The following is a 20098-nucleotide window of genomic DNA, read 5'->3' as shown; positions in this document are numbered from 1 at the left end:
ATAAATATTTCAAAAAATATTATAATTTTTAAAAAGATTAATAAAATTAAGGAAATATTTTAATTTTTATATAGAATAAATAAAAACAAATTTAATTGTTCAGTATTAATTAATACGGTACGTGAGTAAGAAAAATATAAATTAATACTTTAACAGCTTTTAAAAGGTCAACTTCTGCTTTAGATTTTATGTTGATTATAACAAATAATTTTTAATATTAATTAAATAGTGTGATCCTTAATTAAAGTAATTAAGAATTAATATACATATTCTACAAAACTATATTCTTAGTAGTATGATATTTAAGGATAGTTTTATTTAATTTAATTTGCCTAAAAACTACAAAAATTCGATTGAAATATCTATTATTACAAATTAGGATATTTGAAATAATAAAAAACAAATTTATTGAACTTAACTAGGAATTATTATTGAATTTAACTAAGATTAAAAGAATTTCTAGTTATTATTAAAAAAAATTAATATTTAATAACAAATGTTTTTTTTTATTAATTTTAGACAATAATAAGACAAAATTATTTGTGTGCAAACGTTATACACAACATTAAAAACGACACGAAATTGCATCCACCATTTTTAACAGAAAAACAATTCTCTAACGGCAAAACTTCCGGCCAACTTTAATTGCAAGTCAACTTCCAACAAGGATTATGTACGAATTGTATGTGTATTTGGAAAATTGCATCTGGTAACGTAAAAATAAAAGCCGGCTTCGTTCCACGTTTCCGAACATCAATTCGGGCCGGAAAGGAAAACGGAAAGGAGAGCCGGATCAAAAATCAGGATCAGAAAGATTGTGCGATTGCGATTGTGATTGTGCGAGAGGTGGCGGAGGGCCGTATAAAATTTGTTCATTTCATTAGACGGGAGGGCCGCGGCACCCCCGCAGCGGCGCGTATCATTAAAAAGAAGGATCTGGTCGGAGGACCGAAAAAATAAAGCATGGAAAAATATTTAAGTCGTCCGGACCAGACGGCTGAAACGCGGAGAAAATGGGGAGTCCTATTAGCATAATGAAAAGTTAAAGGGAAGAATCCGGTGAGACGGATAACGTTCAATGGATCTGTTATTCAATGGACATGTACAAGTGACTTGAGCGGCGTAACGGGTAAATGGAAATAGGACTGTGTTCCGTCTACACGCGCCCACCCACCCCCGCGGAAAAACTTATCCGGATCGTTCGCTCATAGTTGTGCTGGAAAAAAATTACAAAACAGGAAACCATCAAAAGGAAAATAATTTCAACAATACCCGCTTAACATTCTCAACGGGTAAATACGTTTTGCAACGACGGCCCTCCTCCTCCCCCTCCTCCTCCTCCTCCTCCTCCTCCACCTAGGCGTATTACACGAAAAATTTGAGGCATTCTTTATGTAACTTTTTTTCGGTTTATTTCGATACAAAGAACCGCACTTTTTGTTTTGTTCCGTTTTACTTTAATTGTTTTGTTTCTTATTTGTGATTCGTTTGTTTGGCTCGTGTGTTTCGGTGACTCGATGAACAACTAAAATAATTTTAGTATCGAATTTCAAATTAGTATAATGATAAAATTTTATTTATGGTATACAAATATGTTTTAGATTAATATTATTAACAAAATATGTGAATATAAAAATAAATATATATTTAATTACTACATTTTAATTTTTTAATTAATTGGTATATTGTCGTTATTTATGAACACTTTATAATTACATTATTGTAAAACAAATATTGTCTACAATATTTAAATTTGCAAACATTTTAATATTTCAGATTAAAATCGTCTAAAAATATATATACATTCAATTTTTGTTTTTTTTATGGTAGAAACAGATTACTTAAAGAAATAAACAAAAATGGACAAACATTTAAATTTATTTCTAATATTCAGTATTATAAATTTACAATTAATTTACAATATTTTGCATAACAAAAATAACAAAATTAGTTATATATAAATTTAAAATATTAATTTTTAAAAATACCATGAATCAAACTCTTTACCTATATAAAGAAATTGTAATATTATTTAAAATATTAACCTAATTAATTAATTAGTAGATTGAAATATTAATTACATTATTAAATTAAATTAAATTATTAACACTAAAATATCATCTTAATTAAAGAAAATTATATTATTAAACTGTAATGAGATTATAACTATTTTAAAATATTTTCCATACTAATATGAGAAAATTTATATGCTAAATTATTTACATTAATTTTCATAAAACCTCAAAAACCTGATTCAAGTAAAAAATTATCTTAAAAGGTATTTTAAATTCAAATTTAACATTTTTAATGAAGTTAATTAAAAATATTTAAATTAATGGCAACTAAATTAAATTATTCAAATTTGCCCTCACAAAAAAAAAACTATTGGAAATAATGTCAAATAAAATAGATATAAATTTAACAGTTTTTAAAAGATTGTACGTAATTTTTATAACAATAAACGTTAATATAAAAATAAATATGTTTAATTAATTATTATATTAATATTGAAAAAATCTCGTTATGAATTAACACTTTTTGTTTTAGGTATAAATAAATATTTAAACATACAAATATTTTAATTGATAAAAGAAGCATAAATAGGTATTGTAGGATTAAAAAATATATATTAAAATTAAAAGAAGTTTCGTAAAAATTAATTTAAACAATAGTGAATCTGATTGAAACAAATTAATTAAAATATTGTCTAATTAAAGGAATAAAAAGAAATTAATATGCTTAATTATTTTAATTTATTTCAGAAACACTGTTTAATTTGAGATATTAATTAATTTAAAATATTTTAAAATTGTATTACTATCAAATTTAACATTTTTAATGCGGTTAATTTAAGGTATTTAAAATAGTATAAACATAAATATTTCATATTTCTTGTTAACACTGATCAAAATTATTAATTAATGTTAAAAAAATGTAATATTGTTTACAACAAATAATCCATTGAAAATAATATTAATTATATAAAATAAATATAAATTTAATACAATTATTCAAAAAAAATTTACATTTTTGTATTAACAATAAATGTTAATATAAAAATAAACATATATTTAATTATTAAATTAAACATTGAAAGAAATTTCGTTGTGAATTTACCAAAGAAGTACAAATAGATGTTTGATATATTGATTATACCAATAAATTAAACTAAATTATTAACATTAAAATATTCAATTTAATAATTTATCAACAAAATAATTTAAAATATTTTACATACTAAAATGATGAAATTTGTATAATAAATTATTTAAATTAATTTTAATAAAATATGCAAAATTTTGATTAAAAAAAATTATTATAAAATGTTTTTGGAATTCATAATATTAAATTATCTACGATTTCAAATTGAGTTAAACTTTAAAATAATTAATACTTAAATATACTCATTTGTTTCCAGTTAAATGTGATTAAAACATTTATCATTTGTTGAAAAAAATGTTAAATATTAAATTAACAAGATTTACAATTTTTATTATAATTAATTATATAATTATTACAACTGGTTGGAAATAAACTTATTAATTAAATTATATTAAACTATTCAATTTAATTATTTGTTAATTTCAATTTGTTGTGTATACTTTACTATTAATTTTAATGGTGGAAAATTGTTATTATATTCCGTCCAACAGGGATTATTGCTAACAACAAACAATCACGTAAATAATTAATCCGTGTCATGTAACGAATTCCGGTTTAATCATGAATTTGTTCTTAGCAGTGATAAATGGAACTTTGAAGATTTCGTAATACTTAAAGCGTCGAGGGTGAAACTGCGACAAACGGCTTTTACCTCATCGACGGTTTTAATATTTAAAAAGGTGCGGATTAACTAATGTGGATTTCGATATTGATTATAACGAAACGTGATTTCGGTTATTGTTTTCAACGTTTCCACGTATGAATTTTTCATTTGGGAAATGAAATATTTAATAAAAAAATTCTGGGATATTTTTTTTTAAATATTTATTATCAAGTTCAAAGCATATTTTTGGGTTGAATAATGTTTTTTTATCAGTTTTATATGTAAAATAATATTTATTTATTTTTGTTTTTGTTTCATAACAAAATTATATACATTATATATTATATATTTTTATTAATAATTATTATTATTACAAACAGTATTTGTAAAAATAATCTAAATGTTTTTGTTATTATGCTTAATATTTTGTATTAATTAATTAATTACAAATTCTACTATTATAATTATTATTTTAGGCAGATTTTTATGAACTTTAATGATTTGGATAAGAATCATTATATTTAATATATTATATAATAATTAAATTTAATATTAATATATTAAATTTATTATTTAAGGAGTAATACAAAAAAATTTAATAAAAAATATTATGTTTTTAATTTTATTTTGATATTTTGTGTATTAATAATAGAAATTAAATAAAATAAGTACTAAAAATCATACATAATATAATTAGTTAAAGTAAGTTTTTATAATAAATTATTTATTTTATTTTCATTTCTGAAAAACTGCATAAATGTGATTTTAAATTTATTTCTAAAAAATCTGTAATACTATTTTAATTTAAAACGGTAAAAATGAGTTCTGTGAAAATATTGTACATTGTTTGATCAAATTGGATTTTGTTACGTGACGCGGATTAATTATTAGCTAATCATTTGTTCCGTTGTTAATCTGCGTACACAGAACACAACAACAATTTGCCACCATGTAAATTTTTATCTGCGGGTCCGATGCAAATCGTCGACCGACACAAAAAACCGTGGGGGCCCGTTACTTTGATAAAAAAAAAAAAACGCACCCTCAACATGGAAATCATCTTGTATAGGTTAGTAATTTTTCGCAGAAATCGTATATCTGTTTTATAACAAAACTGTTGATAGGTATTTTGTGGACGGCCAAAAGATACACATAAACTAAAACGTACGGCCGCAGTTTTTATATGTAAATTACGTAACATTTGATTTTATTGGGGTCCCAACGGCGCAACCAATTCTGTTTTATGGATCTACAGAAAACCAATCGACCTCTGTTGCCCGGTCCCGATTTTAAAAACCCTTTATCTACGAATAAACAAAACGCGTCGGATTCGTACGGGCCGTGGCGGCAAATAAAGACCCGATCCGACACCGTCGTTTATCAATTTGTAATCGTCCGTTTTAAGTTTCGAATGCGTCGGGAGATTTCGTCTTTAAATTGTTGAGAAGTGCCTCATCTGAAAAATATTGTTTAACAAGCGAGTTAACAAAGTATCCGGACTTAAGTAAATAAATTAGAGTATTTTTAGGAAAGCCTCCAATTTAAATGTCATTAGAATATGCAAATACGGTGTTCCGTAACAATCGTTTTACAGAACTTTTACCCCAACCACGTCCTGTAGTTAATTAAGTAAAGGAAGCTAACCCTTCATTTGCTGTCCTCTTTGATTTTAGATATTTCTAATTAAAATAATAAAATTACGGTCGGACTGATATAAAGTTAGTTATCCAGTCTCTGTGTGTCTGTGTGTGTGTGTGTCCGAGCCTTTAGTTTTTGTTTGTTTTTGTTGAGGAGGAGGACGGAACGTTTGTATTTTTCCAGTTATTCAACATCACAAGGGAGGAATAGTTCTGAAGCCACAAGCTTCGAATGTTAGTAATAATTCAGATACTTATGCTTATGAAACGTCAAGTCTGCAGACTGACCCCATAGGTCATTCGTGACTTAAAAGGACAAACCACTTTGACCACGCCAAACATTTTCTAAATTTTCTTCCACTTAACTTATTTATCTCTTTATTTACTTATTTTTATAGCGAAAATGCGGACAAAAGTGGAAATTCTATATAAAATCCAAACGACTTGATAAAAATTGATTAATATAAACAAAGTAGCCAAAATCTAATAATTAATATAAATAAATATACATAATACCAAAATGATGAAGGTTTAACATGACAATAATAATAAACTAATTATTATATTTCATCATATATATTTATTTATGAAAAACTATTTATTATTTTATTTGTGATAATTATATTAAATTAAATAAACCGAAACAATTAATTACTATAAAAAATGTAAAATTAATTATAATACATATTAAAACGTACAATTTTACATATATTAAAGAGAAGTTTAAATTTAATTTTAATATTAAAATAATGTATAAAAAATATATAATATTAATAATTTTGAAATTGATTTATAAAAAAATATTAAATGTCTTATAAAAAATGATGAATGTTATAGAAATATTAATTTTTACAGATTTTAAAAACATTAATTTAAATTTAAATTCACTTTTAATATTATAATTGTATGGTATAATATTAATACAACAATAATAATTTAAATTGTTTTCCATGAAAACTTTAGATATTTTATCACTTTTAATATTAAAATTGTATGTAATGGTATATTATGAATACAACAATAGTAATTAAAATTAATTTACATGAAAACTTTAAATATTTTATCAAAATTATCAAACAATGTACTATAATAACGTTAAATTAATCATTATTTGGAAGTATAGTAATTAATATTTAAAAAATAAATAATATTGAATTATTAAATTTTACACATTTTAAAAACATTCAATTAATAATGTTTAAAAAAATATTTTTGAATTATAAAACAAATTTTATAGACATTAATTTAAATTTACTTTTAATATTAAAATGGTTATTGTATAATAATAAAATAATAAATATGTATTGAAATTTATTTCCATAAAAACATATTTTATCAAAATTAGTGAAACTGATGAATTTATTTTTTTAATAATATTTTAAAAATAATAAATGTTTAAAAAAAATAATTTTTACAAATTTTAATAAGTAATAAAATTGTTTGTTATGGTATAATATGAATTCAACAATAACAATTTAAATTAATTTCCATGAAAATTATAAATATTTTATCAAAATTATCAAACAATATATTATAAATAACAATATTTGTTTACTAAATAAGAATAAAATATATACTTTATTAATTTATTATTTTAACAATTTTCTAATAATACATATTATTGAAATATTAAATTTTACACATTTTAAAAATATTTAATTAATAATAATTTAAAAAATATTATTGAAATATAAATTTTTACAAATTTTAAAGGCATTAATTCAAATTTAATTTTAATATTAAAATGGTAATTGTATAATAATAAAATAATAATTATTGAAATTGATTTCTATATTTTATTAAAAATATGGTAAAAATGTAATATAGTAAGGCTAAATTAGCCATTATTTATTTGCTAGTTAAAAAGTAATTAAATTTATTTTTTTAAATAAAATAAATAAAAAATTCAAATAAATATGATAGAAATATTAATTTTTACAGACTTTAAAAACATAAAATTCATTTTTAATATTAAAATTGTAGCCAATCAAGTAATTTAATTTTTAAATGAAATTTAAAAAAAATAAATATTATTAAAATATTAAATTTTACAGATTTTAAAAACATTAAGTCAAATTTACTTTTAATATTAATATAGTAATAATAATAATGTCTGAAATTGTTTTCCTTAAAAACTTTAAATATTATCAAAATTATTATAAAATATACATATTGGAATACTATATTTTACAGATTTTAAAGGCATTAATATTAAAATTGTAGGTATTGATAAAATTATAATAATATCTGATATTGATCTCCATAAAAATAGTAAATATTTTATTAAAATGTTAAAATATATAATATTATAATATTATAATGTTAAATTAATCAGTTTTTTATATTGTAGATAAAATAATATTTAGTATAATTAATGGTTAAAAAGCTACATAATTTTTAATATTTTATCAGTAAAATCAATAAATTTATTTTTTTTTTAATATTATTTTACGTAAATAATAATATAAAATTATTAATTACTTATAATCAATGGTTTAATGGCATAATAATACTGCTTGAAATTGATTTCCATAAAAATTGTAAATATTTTATTAAAATTATTATAAAAAAATATAATGTTATATTAACCAGTTTCTGCTTGTTAAATAAAAGAATGAAACTAACTTAAGTGATTTATTTTAAGAATATTTAAAAAAATAATAAAATCAAAATTATTGATTGAATTTCAGTAGCAACCCTACTTTACACTTGAAACACTTGGATAACAGAATTTAATTACACAAAATTTAACGATATTTCTCCTTACTAAAACAAAGCAAAACAAATATTGATCTTACAAGACAAATCGTCAAACTTGCCGAAATTAAGTTGAGATAACAAAACATTTTGATAAAAAAAAATAGAATAAACGAACAATTAACGTGCGATTAAAATAAATTAATCAGAATTTTAACGACTACGGCATTAAACGATTACGAAATCATTCATAAAATTCGATATGATTTATGGTATCGGCGGTTTTCGGCGATTCCTGCCCTCCGGCTGAAAGTTCGAATTAACGATTTTTGTCCGTTTAAATTCGAAACGGCTAATTTTCATTAAAAAACGTAACCCCACACCTGAACATTCACGGCGACGTTGCGCAAATAAAGTGCGATAAGTTATTTGATCGCGACGACCGGGACGGCAAGTTTAATTTACTTACGAATTGAATATTGTATGGGGGGAAAAGTATTTCCACGATCGCTGTTCCCGTCAAAGATGGCCGAACGTATCCGTTTTGATGTATAGATGTGTTGCACTCCAGAGGAAAACTATCAATCTCCGATATCCCACTTCTTATTTATATGATAATCACACGGAATAAAATCAATTACTGCACTTTTTTTCCCGCCCCCTCGGCCTTTATGAATATAAAACGACAGCGACGTCGGCGGCGGGGTTAATTCGGCTAATGGAACGGATTTTTGTTTTTTCGCAGTTTCGCCGGAATAATCCGGCCGAATTGTTGGCAAATATGAAACGGTCCTGCGAAAACCAGTTGCACGGATGATTTTTCCTGCTTACAACTATGGTGGTGTCGATCAATTATATTGGAGGCGACCCCTTTTATTCAGGGAGGTTTTATTTAATTTTATTTTCTTGAGGGCCCACTTCGCCGATACTCCCAGCCACTTTTTACCTGCGCAACAAAGGACAAAGGATACGCTGATTTCGTAAAATTCCTGTTTCGATTACCCAAATAGTTCGGCGGAGTTTTAATCGAGTAATAAGTCGGTATTATTCGATGTGCATGTGGAGTTATAGTGAGGGATTCTTTTAATAAATTAAACACGGAAATTAGTTTGTTATGAATCAAACAAAGTTGGAGTATTTCGAGACGATGTTCGGCATGAAACTAAAATCTGGGTTAACTGATTTAATTGGGATGGTTCTGATTCATATTGTTTTTCCTTCACTACTACTTTTTTAAAAACTAATTAATTAATTATTATCTTCTGATTATAGTTATGAATAATTAATTAATAGAGATTTTTAATATTTTAATATACAACTGCCTAAAAATTTAAACATTTTAATATTCATTTATTAATGAATCTCTTGTTAATTAAACAATTTATAATAACTATAAATAGTAACAAAATAAACTAAAAATTAACGTTAAAAAGATGTTGAATTATAATTTTGTGATTAATAAAAAAATGACAACATTACAGTAAGGAAAAAACAAATTGTAGATACATTTTAAATTTGCCTTTTTTAAAATGGTTAAAACATTTTAAAAGTAATTTATTATTTAAACATTTAATATAAAATTAAATAAAATAATCTAAAACTATACGATAACGTCTTATTAATTTAAACAATTTATAGAGACTGTAAATAATAATGCAGTACCAAATAAAAAAAGGATACAAAATGTTTACTACTGAAAAATGTTAAATTGGAATCCCCTAATTAGTAATTAGTATCTTAGACATCTAAGATTATTAAATTTCTTCTAATTTGCTCTTAATTAAAACAATTTATAGTAACCATAAGTAAAAACACACTAGAAAGTACACTCTCTTACTTTAAAAAACGTTGAATTATAATATCCTAATTAAAAAAGAAAATAAATGTATGATTGATGAAAAAAGTAAAAATTTATAAACATAGAAATATAAAATGTCTTTTAAAATGGACAGAAAATATAAACATTTTAAAATTAATTTATTTTTAATACAGTTAAATGTTAAATAAAAGAAAATCTAAAATTTTTAAATTGATCATTTCTTCAAAACTCTAATTTAAACAATTTATAGTAACCATAAGTAATAATAAAATTGCAAATAAATGTTGATGTTGAACAAATATTATATAAAGTTAAATGTTAAATAAATGTTAATCTAGAATTATTAAATTCTTCTAAACAATTTAAACAATTTACAGTAATCTAGAAGCTGATTTTGAAAGAATATTATATAAAATTAAATGTTAAATAAAAGTTACTCTATAATTATTAAATTGATTATTTCTTTTAAACTCCAGTTAATTTAAACAATTTACAGTAACAATAAGTAATAACATAATAGCAAATAAAAAAGGTAATCTAGAAGTTGACTTTGAAAGAATATTATATAAAATTAAATGTTAACTAAAATTTCATCTAAAATTAATAAATTGATTATTTCTCCTAAACTCTTGTTAATTTAAACAATTTGTAGTAATCATAAGTAATAACATAATAGCAAATAAAAAAGGTAATCTAGAAGTTGACTTTGATAGAATATTATTTAAAATTAAATGTTAAATGAAAGTTAATCCAAAATTATTAAATTGATTATTTCTTCTAAATTCCACTTAATTTAAACAATTTTTAGTAACAATAAGTAATAACATAATAGCAAATAAAAAAGGTAATCAAGAAGTTGACTTTGAAAGAATATTATATAAAATTAAATATTAACTAAAAGTTAATCTAAAATTATTAAATTGATTACTTTTTCTAAACTCTTTTCAATTTAAACAATTTACAGTAATCATAAGTAACAATACAATATCAAATAAAAAAGGTAATCTAAAAGTTGACTTTGAAAGAATATTATATAAAATTAAATGTTAACTGAAAGTTAATCTAAAGTTATTAAATTGCTTATTTCTTCTAATAACTTGATAATAATAACAATTGATAGTAATTAAAACTAATAATACAATTGCAAATAAAAAAAGGATTCTACAAGTTGACTTTTATAAATTGCTGAATTAGATTCTTTAATTATTCTATAAAGTTAAAAATTAAATAATAAATAAAATGTTTTTTTATACTTTATATATAATCTCTTGTTAATTTAAACAACTTATATTAATCATACGTAAACCAAAGTATAAACAAAATATTTCAAACATTATAAAAGCAAATTTAAAACTAATGTGATGGATTATTTCTTCTAATCTCTTGTTAATCACGTTGTGTAACAACAGTAGCCATAAATAGTAAATAGGGCAGCAAAATTATAAAAAAGCACAAAAAGTTAACATAAAAAATGTTAAATCGGAATTCCGTAATTAATAGAGTAAAAAACTGACGTGATTACACTAGTGAAAAAGGGCAAATCCGATCAGAAGAGAACTGGATTTAGCCGAATTTTTAATTATGCCACAGCACAACATCCATTAATCCGACTTTCCCCATCGTCAAATACTAATTTAATCACGTTTTTTTCGTATATTTCAGCTTATTAGTTATTCATATAAATTGCATAATAATTGAATGAGTCGATATCGGAATTTGTTACCCCTCGTATAACGATTGCATGTCATTATCTGTCGTAATAAAATAAATTGCCATTAAAATGTGACTGATTAATAAATGATTACGTTCATTTACAATCATTTTGTTCTACCTGATATTTTTGTTCGAATGATATCAAATATCTTTTTTTCATTGTACCGACAGTTTCAACAAATTTAACATATTCTTTTTTTAGTTAGTTGGCAGTTAGTGACACGCAAATATTGTCATTTTACTAAAATGGATTGAGTAATTTGAAATGTTGATTAAAAAACCATTATTGTATTAAAAAATAGTAATTTACCACAAAACACTAATTAAAATATATATTCAGCTGACTAATTTTTTTTACTATAATAGAAATGTTTAAATGTTGAAAATTCATTCGTCATCACTTAAACAATTAAAATTATTTCAGACCATTTAAATAATTAAATGCCACAATTAAAATTTCAATAATATAAAATAAAATCCAGTATTAAAAGTTGTAAAATTGTTTTTCAATGAAACAATACTCCTATAAAACATTTATTTAATTATGTAATGTAAAATGGGTAATAACACAAAAACAGCATTATTTATATTACTCTGTTCATGTTCAAAGCTCATATAATATCGAGTATCAAAACGAAAACTTATTCAGACGTTAAAAATCATGGATAAACACTAAAATATTTGATAAATTTAAATATTTTTGGACCCTAATGGTGACGTAAATAAACTTTAATAATATTGAATCAGAATATCCTAATAAAAATATATATATTTTTAAATTTGTTTGTGTTATATTATAACATTTTGTTAATTTTAAAAAATTAATTTATTTTAGAAAGAATGAAATTTAAAATCAAATGAGAAAGAAATGAAAATATAAAACTATTCAGACTAATTATTTATTTTAAGATTTCATTCATTTTGAACAAACAAAATATATAAAGAATATGAAGTTAATTTTAAAATATTCCCTAATTAATAAAGTAAAAAAATGACGTAATTACAATAGTAAAAAAGGCCAAATTCTATAAACATAAAAATTTTAAATGTTGTTTTTAAGTGGGTGAAAATTTAAACATTTTAGAGTTAATTCGTTTTAGAAAGAATGAAATTTAAAATTAATTGAGAAAAAATTAAAATATAAAACTATTCAAAATGATTATTTATTCTAATATTTTGTTAATTTTAAATAATTCATTGAAAACATTAATTCTTTAATAAATATATATATAAGGAACATGAAGTTACAATATATTAAATCAGAAATCCTGAATTAAATAAAGAATGACATAATTACAGTGGTGAAAAAGATATATAATATAAAAAATTTTAATTTATTGTTTTTAACTAAGTGAAAATTTAAATATTTTAGAGTTACTTTATTTTAGAAAGAATAAAAATTAAGATCAAATGAGAAAAAAATTAAAATATAAAACTATTCAAACCAATTATTTATTCTAACATTTTATTAATTTAAAAAAAAAATTAAAGTCACTATAAACAATAATTCATTAACAAATATAAAAAGAATATGAAGTTGACTTTAAAATATATTAATTAGTTAGAAACAGTGAAATTTAAAATCAAACTAGAAAAAATTTAAAATATAAAACTATTCAATCTAATTATTTATTCTAACATTTTGTTAAACAATTTAAAGACACCATACACAATAATTCTTTAACAAATATATAAAGAATATGAAGTTAACTTTAAGATATTTTGAATCAGAATTCCTTAATTAATAAAGTAAGAAAATGATATAATTGCAATAGTGGTAAAAAAGACCAAATTTATAAACTTAAAAATTTAAAATTTGACTAAAAATTTACACATTTTATTAAAATATATTAAATCTGAATTCCCTAATTAATAAAGCAAAAAATGATATAATTGCAATAGTGAAAAAGGCCAAATTCTAAAAAATATAATAATAAAATTAAAAAAAAAGTCACTTTTAACTGACTGAAACTTTAATGTTAATTTATTATTCAAGGAATATAATATAAAATTAAATGTTAAATCAAGACAGAAACTATTCATATTAATTATCTCTTATAATCTCTTATTAACTACACACTTTATAGTAGCTATAAATTTTAACACAGCAGCAAAAAGGTTATCTTCAAAAAAAAAAAATTAAATCAGAATTGACTGAGAGTTTAAATATCTTAAGCTCAACTTATTATTAAAACTGGGTCGGTTTATTAAATTTCCAACGCGTAAAAATGGAAAATGTATCTGCACCGTTTCCAAAAAACCGGGTTTTCCTCCGGTGAAAAATTGAAAACTGCACACAATCTAATTTGACCGCAATTCGCCTCGGACGTTTAATATAAATATCGGTCCGTGCACATACACATATATTTTTAATCCTATCGACTTTTTGTCCCGTTTTTATTGCTCGATATTTCAATTTTTCCGACAGATCCGAAAGTCGCAAAGACGAGAGCCGTTCGTCGGTTCGCCCCCACGATTAAATTAACCGGTGCGATTTTTTTTTTTTTTTTTTCTTTTGCCGGGTCGAATTTTGCGTGTTCATCGAATTTTTAATAATTTATTCGTCGAAGTTGAACCATTATTTTTAGGGTTTGGGTGCCATTGCCCGATCGGGGTGCGAATTTCTCGTGATCGTAAAGAACCGATTTAAAGATTCACCCAAAAAATTTTTTGTGTATATTATTTACTTCTTTGCTGGCACTTGATGAATTACCATTATTATTGTTATTATATTTAAAATGACATAGACTACAAATTTGAATATTATTATCCAATTATTTTTTTCATTCAAATAATCACAAAAAAATATCTAGTAATTTTGTGAAATTATTTGGGTTATGGATTTTAATATAATTATCTCGATAAAATCCATAAAGAAAATTGAATTTCTTTTTGAGCATATTAGGAACTCATTTTTTACATTATCATTTTTCATAGTTGCTTAGATTAGGTTCTCCTCATTTATTAATATCAAAATATTGATTTCTATTATTTATTATAGTAACAACAAAGTCAAAAATTATATCATATGTATTTTTTTTTAATAATAATAATAGTTTTATTTCATTTTCTTCTAATACTTTATTTACATTTTTTAATTTATAATTTTTTATTTATTATAAAGCAGATAAGTATATTAATTTCTTTTCCTGTCAATAAAGTTCATATATTTTATACACTTCCTGAACAATTAATTGTTTGAATTTAAAAACTAAATATTTTATAAATTTTTAAGTATAATTACTAAAAAATATATATCAGTCAAATTTTATACAAATTTAATAATTATGTAAATATTGGATATGTTTCTATTTTGTTATCGTTGCAACAGATTCAGAGGAAAGTTGATTGCATTATACATTATATAGAATAATTTTCTTTTACCTCAATATAACAACAAATTGTACTCATATGCAAACTAACTTGCAAAAAAAATTATTTAAAAACAAGTAATTAAAACTTGATTTAATTAATGTTCCTACATGTACATAATAATTAATATAAATATGTGGTAACGAGAAATTGTATATCCGTAACAACAATTTATTGTTATATTCAACCTTACCGCAAAAATAAAGATAAAAATAAAATTAATTATGTGATTAAATTGCATTTTAAGCAACTTATCTTTAAAAAGTTACCACAATAATTTAAATAAAATGAATTAAGTAAATAAATATATTCTTACGTTCTTTATTTGCGTCATTAGAAAGTTTTTCGTAGTTTTATGTCGGTTGTAAAGAAAACAATACTTATATATTTGATAAGATAACTCTGTGAAAAGTTATTGTTGTATAAGAGTTTTTCTTTTCAAGGAAGTATACTTTTTGACGGATGTATCTATTAATAAAATAATCCAGATAGAAGTATAAATATGTTTACGAAAGCAATAAAATAAAACAAAAATTGAATAAAAATAATATTTTTCAAAAATTACCAAAATATTTTGTATAATAGGTTTTCCTTGCTTTTATATTAGTTATTATCACTAAACTTATAATCAGCATTTTGGTCTAAGATATTTTAAAAGTTTTCTTATTTTAATAATATTTATTATAATTTCATTTATTTTTTATAAATTTTAATGTATTTTTTATTAATAATAATTCGTATCAATAATAACATATATTTTATGTAATATATATATATATATATTTAATTGATATTTATTTATCAATTAAATAAATCACATAATTAAAAAAAGTATTACTATACTTACAACAGCATAAATAAAATAAAAGACTAATTAAATGATTAAACTGTAAATTGCAATACAATTTGATTATTATATAAAAATAATATAACATATTTTAGATAAATTGAACAATTAATTTGAAATTTACAACACATTAAAAAAAGTAAAAATAATAAATATTTAAAGTGTTTATTAGTTTTTGTTAAAGTGTATTTAGTTTCTCAATATTTATAAACACTTTTATTATTGGCATCATTTAAATATTTTCCTTGCCTTATTTTAGTTACTGTCACTAAATTTATATTCAATATTTTGGAATAAAGATTAATTTTAAATTTGAATGTTTTCTTTCCTTTATAATACTTATTACAATGTTATTTATGTTTTATAAAATTTCTTGTATAAGCTTATTTTTTCCATTTTTTGTATATTAGATTTATATAAAACTTCAAAGAATATCTTATAATATTTTAAATTAATTAATAAAAATATTTTACTTGTTTTCATTTAAACGTAAATAAGTAGGAAAATTATTGTTGTACAACAAAGAGTTTTTTCTCCATTTACTTTTTGCATAAGAAAATAAATATGGATAAGATTACTTCTGTCAGATGTATATGTTTTTGAAAAAAATTGTATTAATATGCTTAGAAAAGCATAAATAAAAGAAACAACATATTCATTATTGTATAAAAATAATAATTTTCAAAATTTATCAAAATATATTCAATGTCACGAAATATGTTATCATTTTAAACTAACTAGTTTCTAAATAATTATCAACACATTTTTATTTTAGTACTTATCACTAAAGTTATATCCAATATCAAAATATTAAGTAATTTTATTTGTTAAATTAAAAATGTTTCTTTTATTCCCAAAAAGTAGTATAATTTATTTTATTTATTTGTATAATTTAATGAACTTCTATTTTTACAAATTGTTTTGTATATAACATTAAAACTTATTTTTTACTAAATTTTTAATTTTATTAGATATTAAAAAAAATATATTTTATTAATAATAAAATATTTTTAAGTCATATGAAGTATTATTAATTATTATTCATTAAATTAATATTTTAAATACTTTTGTAATTTAAAAAAATATTTTACCTCTGTTTGTTTCTTTTATTTTTAATTAATGTTAAACAATTTGAAAGTAAATAAATATTGATACTCTCATTGTTTGTGTCATTAGAAAGTTTTCCTTGATTTTATTTCAGTTATTGTCGAGAAAACAATACTTATATATTTGATAAGATAACTCTGCGAAAACTCATTGTTGTATAAGAAAGAGTTTTTCCTTTCATCGAAGTTTACTTTTTGTCTGATGTATCTATTTATGAAGTAAGCCCGACGAAAGCATTAATATGCTTACAAAAGCACAAATAAAAGAAACAGAGGGCCTAAAATATACTTTCCTCTGAATCTGCCCGATTGTTATAAATATTAATTATGTACATGACATATTTTGTCAGTATTTACGTTCCCGCATCGAATATTTGTTATTTTAAACTATGAGCAAATTCCATAAAAACGTTTATAAACTTTATTAGACGCGTTGACTGATCGAGGAGAATTGTTGTTGCGTACCGCTTTTCGTATTCAACCGAGAAACGTGCACGATTTCAAAATTTCCGACCCAACCAACAATTTCCAAAATGCGCAGATACATTTCCCAAGTTCGTGGAAAGTAATGGAAAAAATTGACTCACCAATCAGACGCCAAAGGGGAAACAATCCCGGCGACGGTTCCGCGGGAAAAAAAATGCGGTAGCGACGGGTGCGCGTTTCAAATTCGAATGTGTCGGGCGTGCGTGCGGCCAACGGTTCGGAGGGACGTCCGTGGCGGTTGGCGTCGCGACGCTAAACTGAAACGCGTCGCCGGACGGCCGCCTTCCTCCGTCGACATCTGCCCCGGCACGGCGAACCTGCGCCGTCTAATGTTGTCTAATTTATTTTATTCAATTTGTTGTTTTTGTCGTTTTTTATTTGTAAAATTCACGTGTGGACTTTAGTTTGTTCGAATCCCCTATGCGAGATTTTCGGGGGATGCGACTCGGCCCCGTCTCCTCTTCTGGATTCAGTCGGCGATGAGTTTATTGCAGTTTGCAGTGGGATTATTGCGACGCGGGGAACACTTTAATATTTATGCAACAACGTCTGTTAATTTCGTATGTTTTTTTTTTTTCTACGAAATGTGGTTGTTGCAAAATTTTGATGCTACAAAACTACACGATGTGTGATAAATATCCTGGTGGTGATACATATTAAAATTTTCATATTTTCCGTACAAATTATTTTTAAAGTATTTAGAATATTAATTAAAAAACTAAATGTGAGTGAATTACTAAATAACTCAGTATTTCCACATTAATGAATTTAAAGTCAAAAGCAGTAAATTATCCCTCTTTATTAATACAAATTATATGTTAAAATGTCCATTTGTTGAGGTAATTTATTTGATAATTAATAATTTGGCTTTAAAATATTAATTGAACAATTAAATACTATTCGATTTTGGATAAGTTTCTAAATTGAACACAATTACATTGAATCATGAAATTTAATTTATAACATGAAAAATAAATTATCTCTATTTTTTAATAAATATTAAACCTTTTGATGTTCTCAATACAAATTATTTTGTAACTGAAAGATTTCGTTATAATGTATCTATTTATTCTTCTGTTTTATATAAATTTGTAAATAAATGACAATATATAATATATAATTTTAATTAAACAATATACCTTAATGGACACAAAAAATATTCATTTTCATTAATTTATAATTAATATTTTAGCTTTAAAATATTAAGTCATTAGGTATTATTCTTTATGTATGTGTGACAATAAAAATTATATCTTTCTATTTATAAAAAATTCAATTCATTGATACAAATTATTTTGAATTTGAAAAATGTTGCTAAAAATAATAATAAACTTAAATAATAATAATAAAATTAAATAATAAAAATTGTATTTGTTTTGTGTAAATTTGTAAATAAAACAAAATTTTTTAAAGTATGGAATTTTATGTCAAAAATGGAGGATTAAATTATACCTCTTTATTAACAAATATTAAATGTTAAAATGTTAATTTTTTTAGAATTTTTTTTTTTGTAATTAATTATTTAACTTTGTAACATTAATTAAATAATTAAATATTATTCTTCAATTTTTTATACTAAATAAAATACTGTATATTCAAATATAGAATTTTGTATTAAAATATGAGAATACACATTATCTCTTTTTATTTATAAAAAATTCAACTTCTTGATACAATTTTTTTTTTTGAATTTAAAAAAATGTTTCAAAAAAATTATTTAAATAAGAAAAAATATATTTCTGTTTTGTATAAATTTGTAAATAAAACAAAATATTTTTAAAGTATGGAATTTTATGTCAAAAATGAATGACTAAATTATACATCTTTATTAACAGATATTAAATATTAAAATGTTCAATTTTTCATATAATTTATTTTCAATTTTGTGTTCGTTTCTAAATAAAATATGTTGAACTTTATAGTAAAAATGAAAATAAAAATTTATAAATATTAATCCTAAAGAAATTCATTTTTTCTAAAAAATAGTGAAATAACAAAAATCGTTTTGTATAAATTTGCTAAAAGTATTTTTAAAAATAAACATTAATGTCTTTATTAATAGATATTAAATGTTAATTTTTTTTATTTTTTTTAATTAATAATATTAATTAAATGATTTATACATTTTTAAATAAAATACTCTCGATACTCGAATTTGAAAAATTTACTAAAAATATTATTTAAATAAAAAATTATGTTTTTGTTTTGTATAAATTTGTAAATAAAACAAAATATTTCTTGTGTTTAATTGTTAATTTTTTGAGATAATTTATTCTATAATTAAAAATTTGGCTTTAAAATATTAATTAGCAATTGAATATTATCCTTTAATTTTGTATAAAAAAATTCTTTCATTTGAAAAATTTTACTAAAACTATTACTTAAATAACAAAAAATTGAGGACTAACTATAACCCTTTATTAATATAGATTTTTTTCTAATATTATTATTATATATTAAACCATACGAAGTTCATCATCTCATTTGATATTATTATTATTATTATTAATTAATGAAACTGAAAAATTTCGACAAAATTTCAATAATTTTAAAAATGTATTTTTCAATTTTGGATAAATTTCTAAAATAAAACACAGTATGAAATTTTAAGTAAAAAAGTAAATTGACAAGTAAATTATCTCTTATTTTTAATAT

General features: G+C 22.0%; 1 protein-coding gene across 1 annotated transcript in view; it reads right to left on the bottom strand.

Annotated features, from left to right (window-relative positions):
- Positions 1-17647, bottom strand: part of LOC109609451 (metabotropic glutamate receptor-like) — a 170970-nt gene extending 153323 nt beyond the window's left edge. Inside the window, exon 1 of the mRNA XM_049968623.1 lies at positions 17545-17647. The gene's annotated coding sequence lies outside the window, so the exon portion shown is untranslated. The remainder of the gene's footprint in view (positions 1-17544) is intronic.
- Between the last annotated feature and the right edge of the window lie 2451 nt (positions 17648-20098).

The sequence above is a fragment of the Aethina tumida genome, chromosome 1 (genome assembly GCF_024364675.1).
Source record: "Aethina tumida isolate Nest 87 chromosome 1, icAetTumi1.1, whole genome shotgun sequence".
Classification (NCBI taxonomy): Eukaryota; Metazoa; Arthropoda; class Insecta; order Coleoptera; family Nitidulidae; genus Aethina; species Aethina tumida.
The sequence above is the reverse complement of the archived record's forward strand: the minus strand, read 5'-3'. Positions and strand labels throughout refer to the sequence as shown.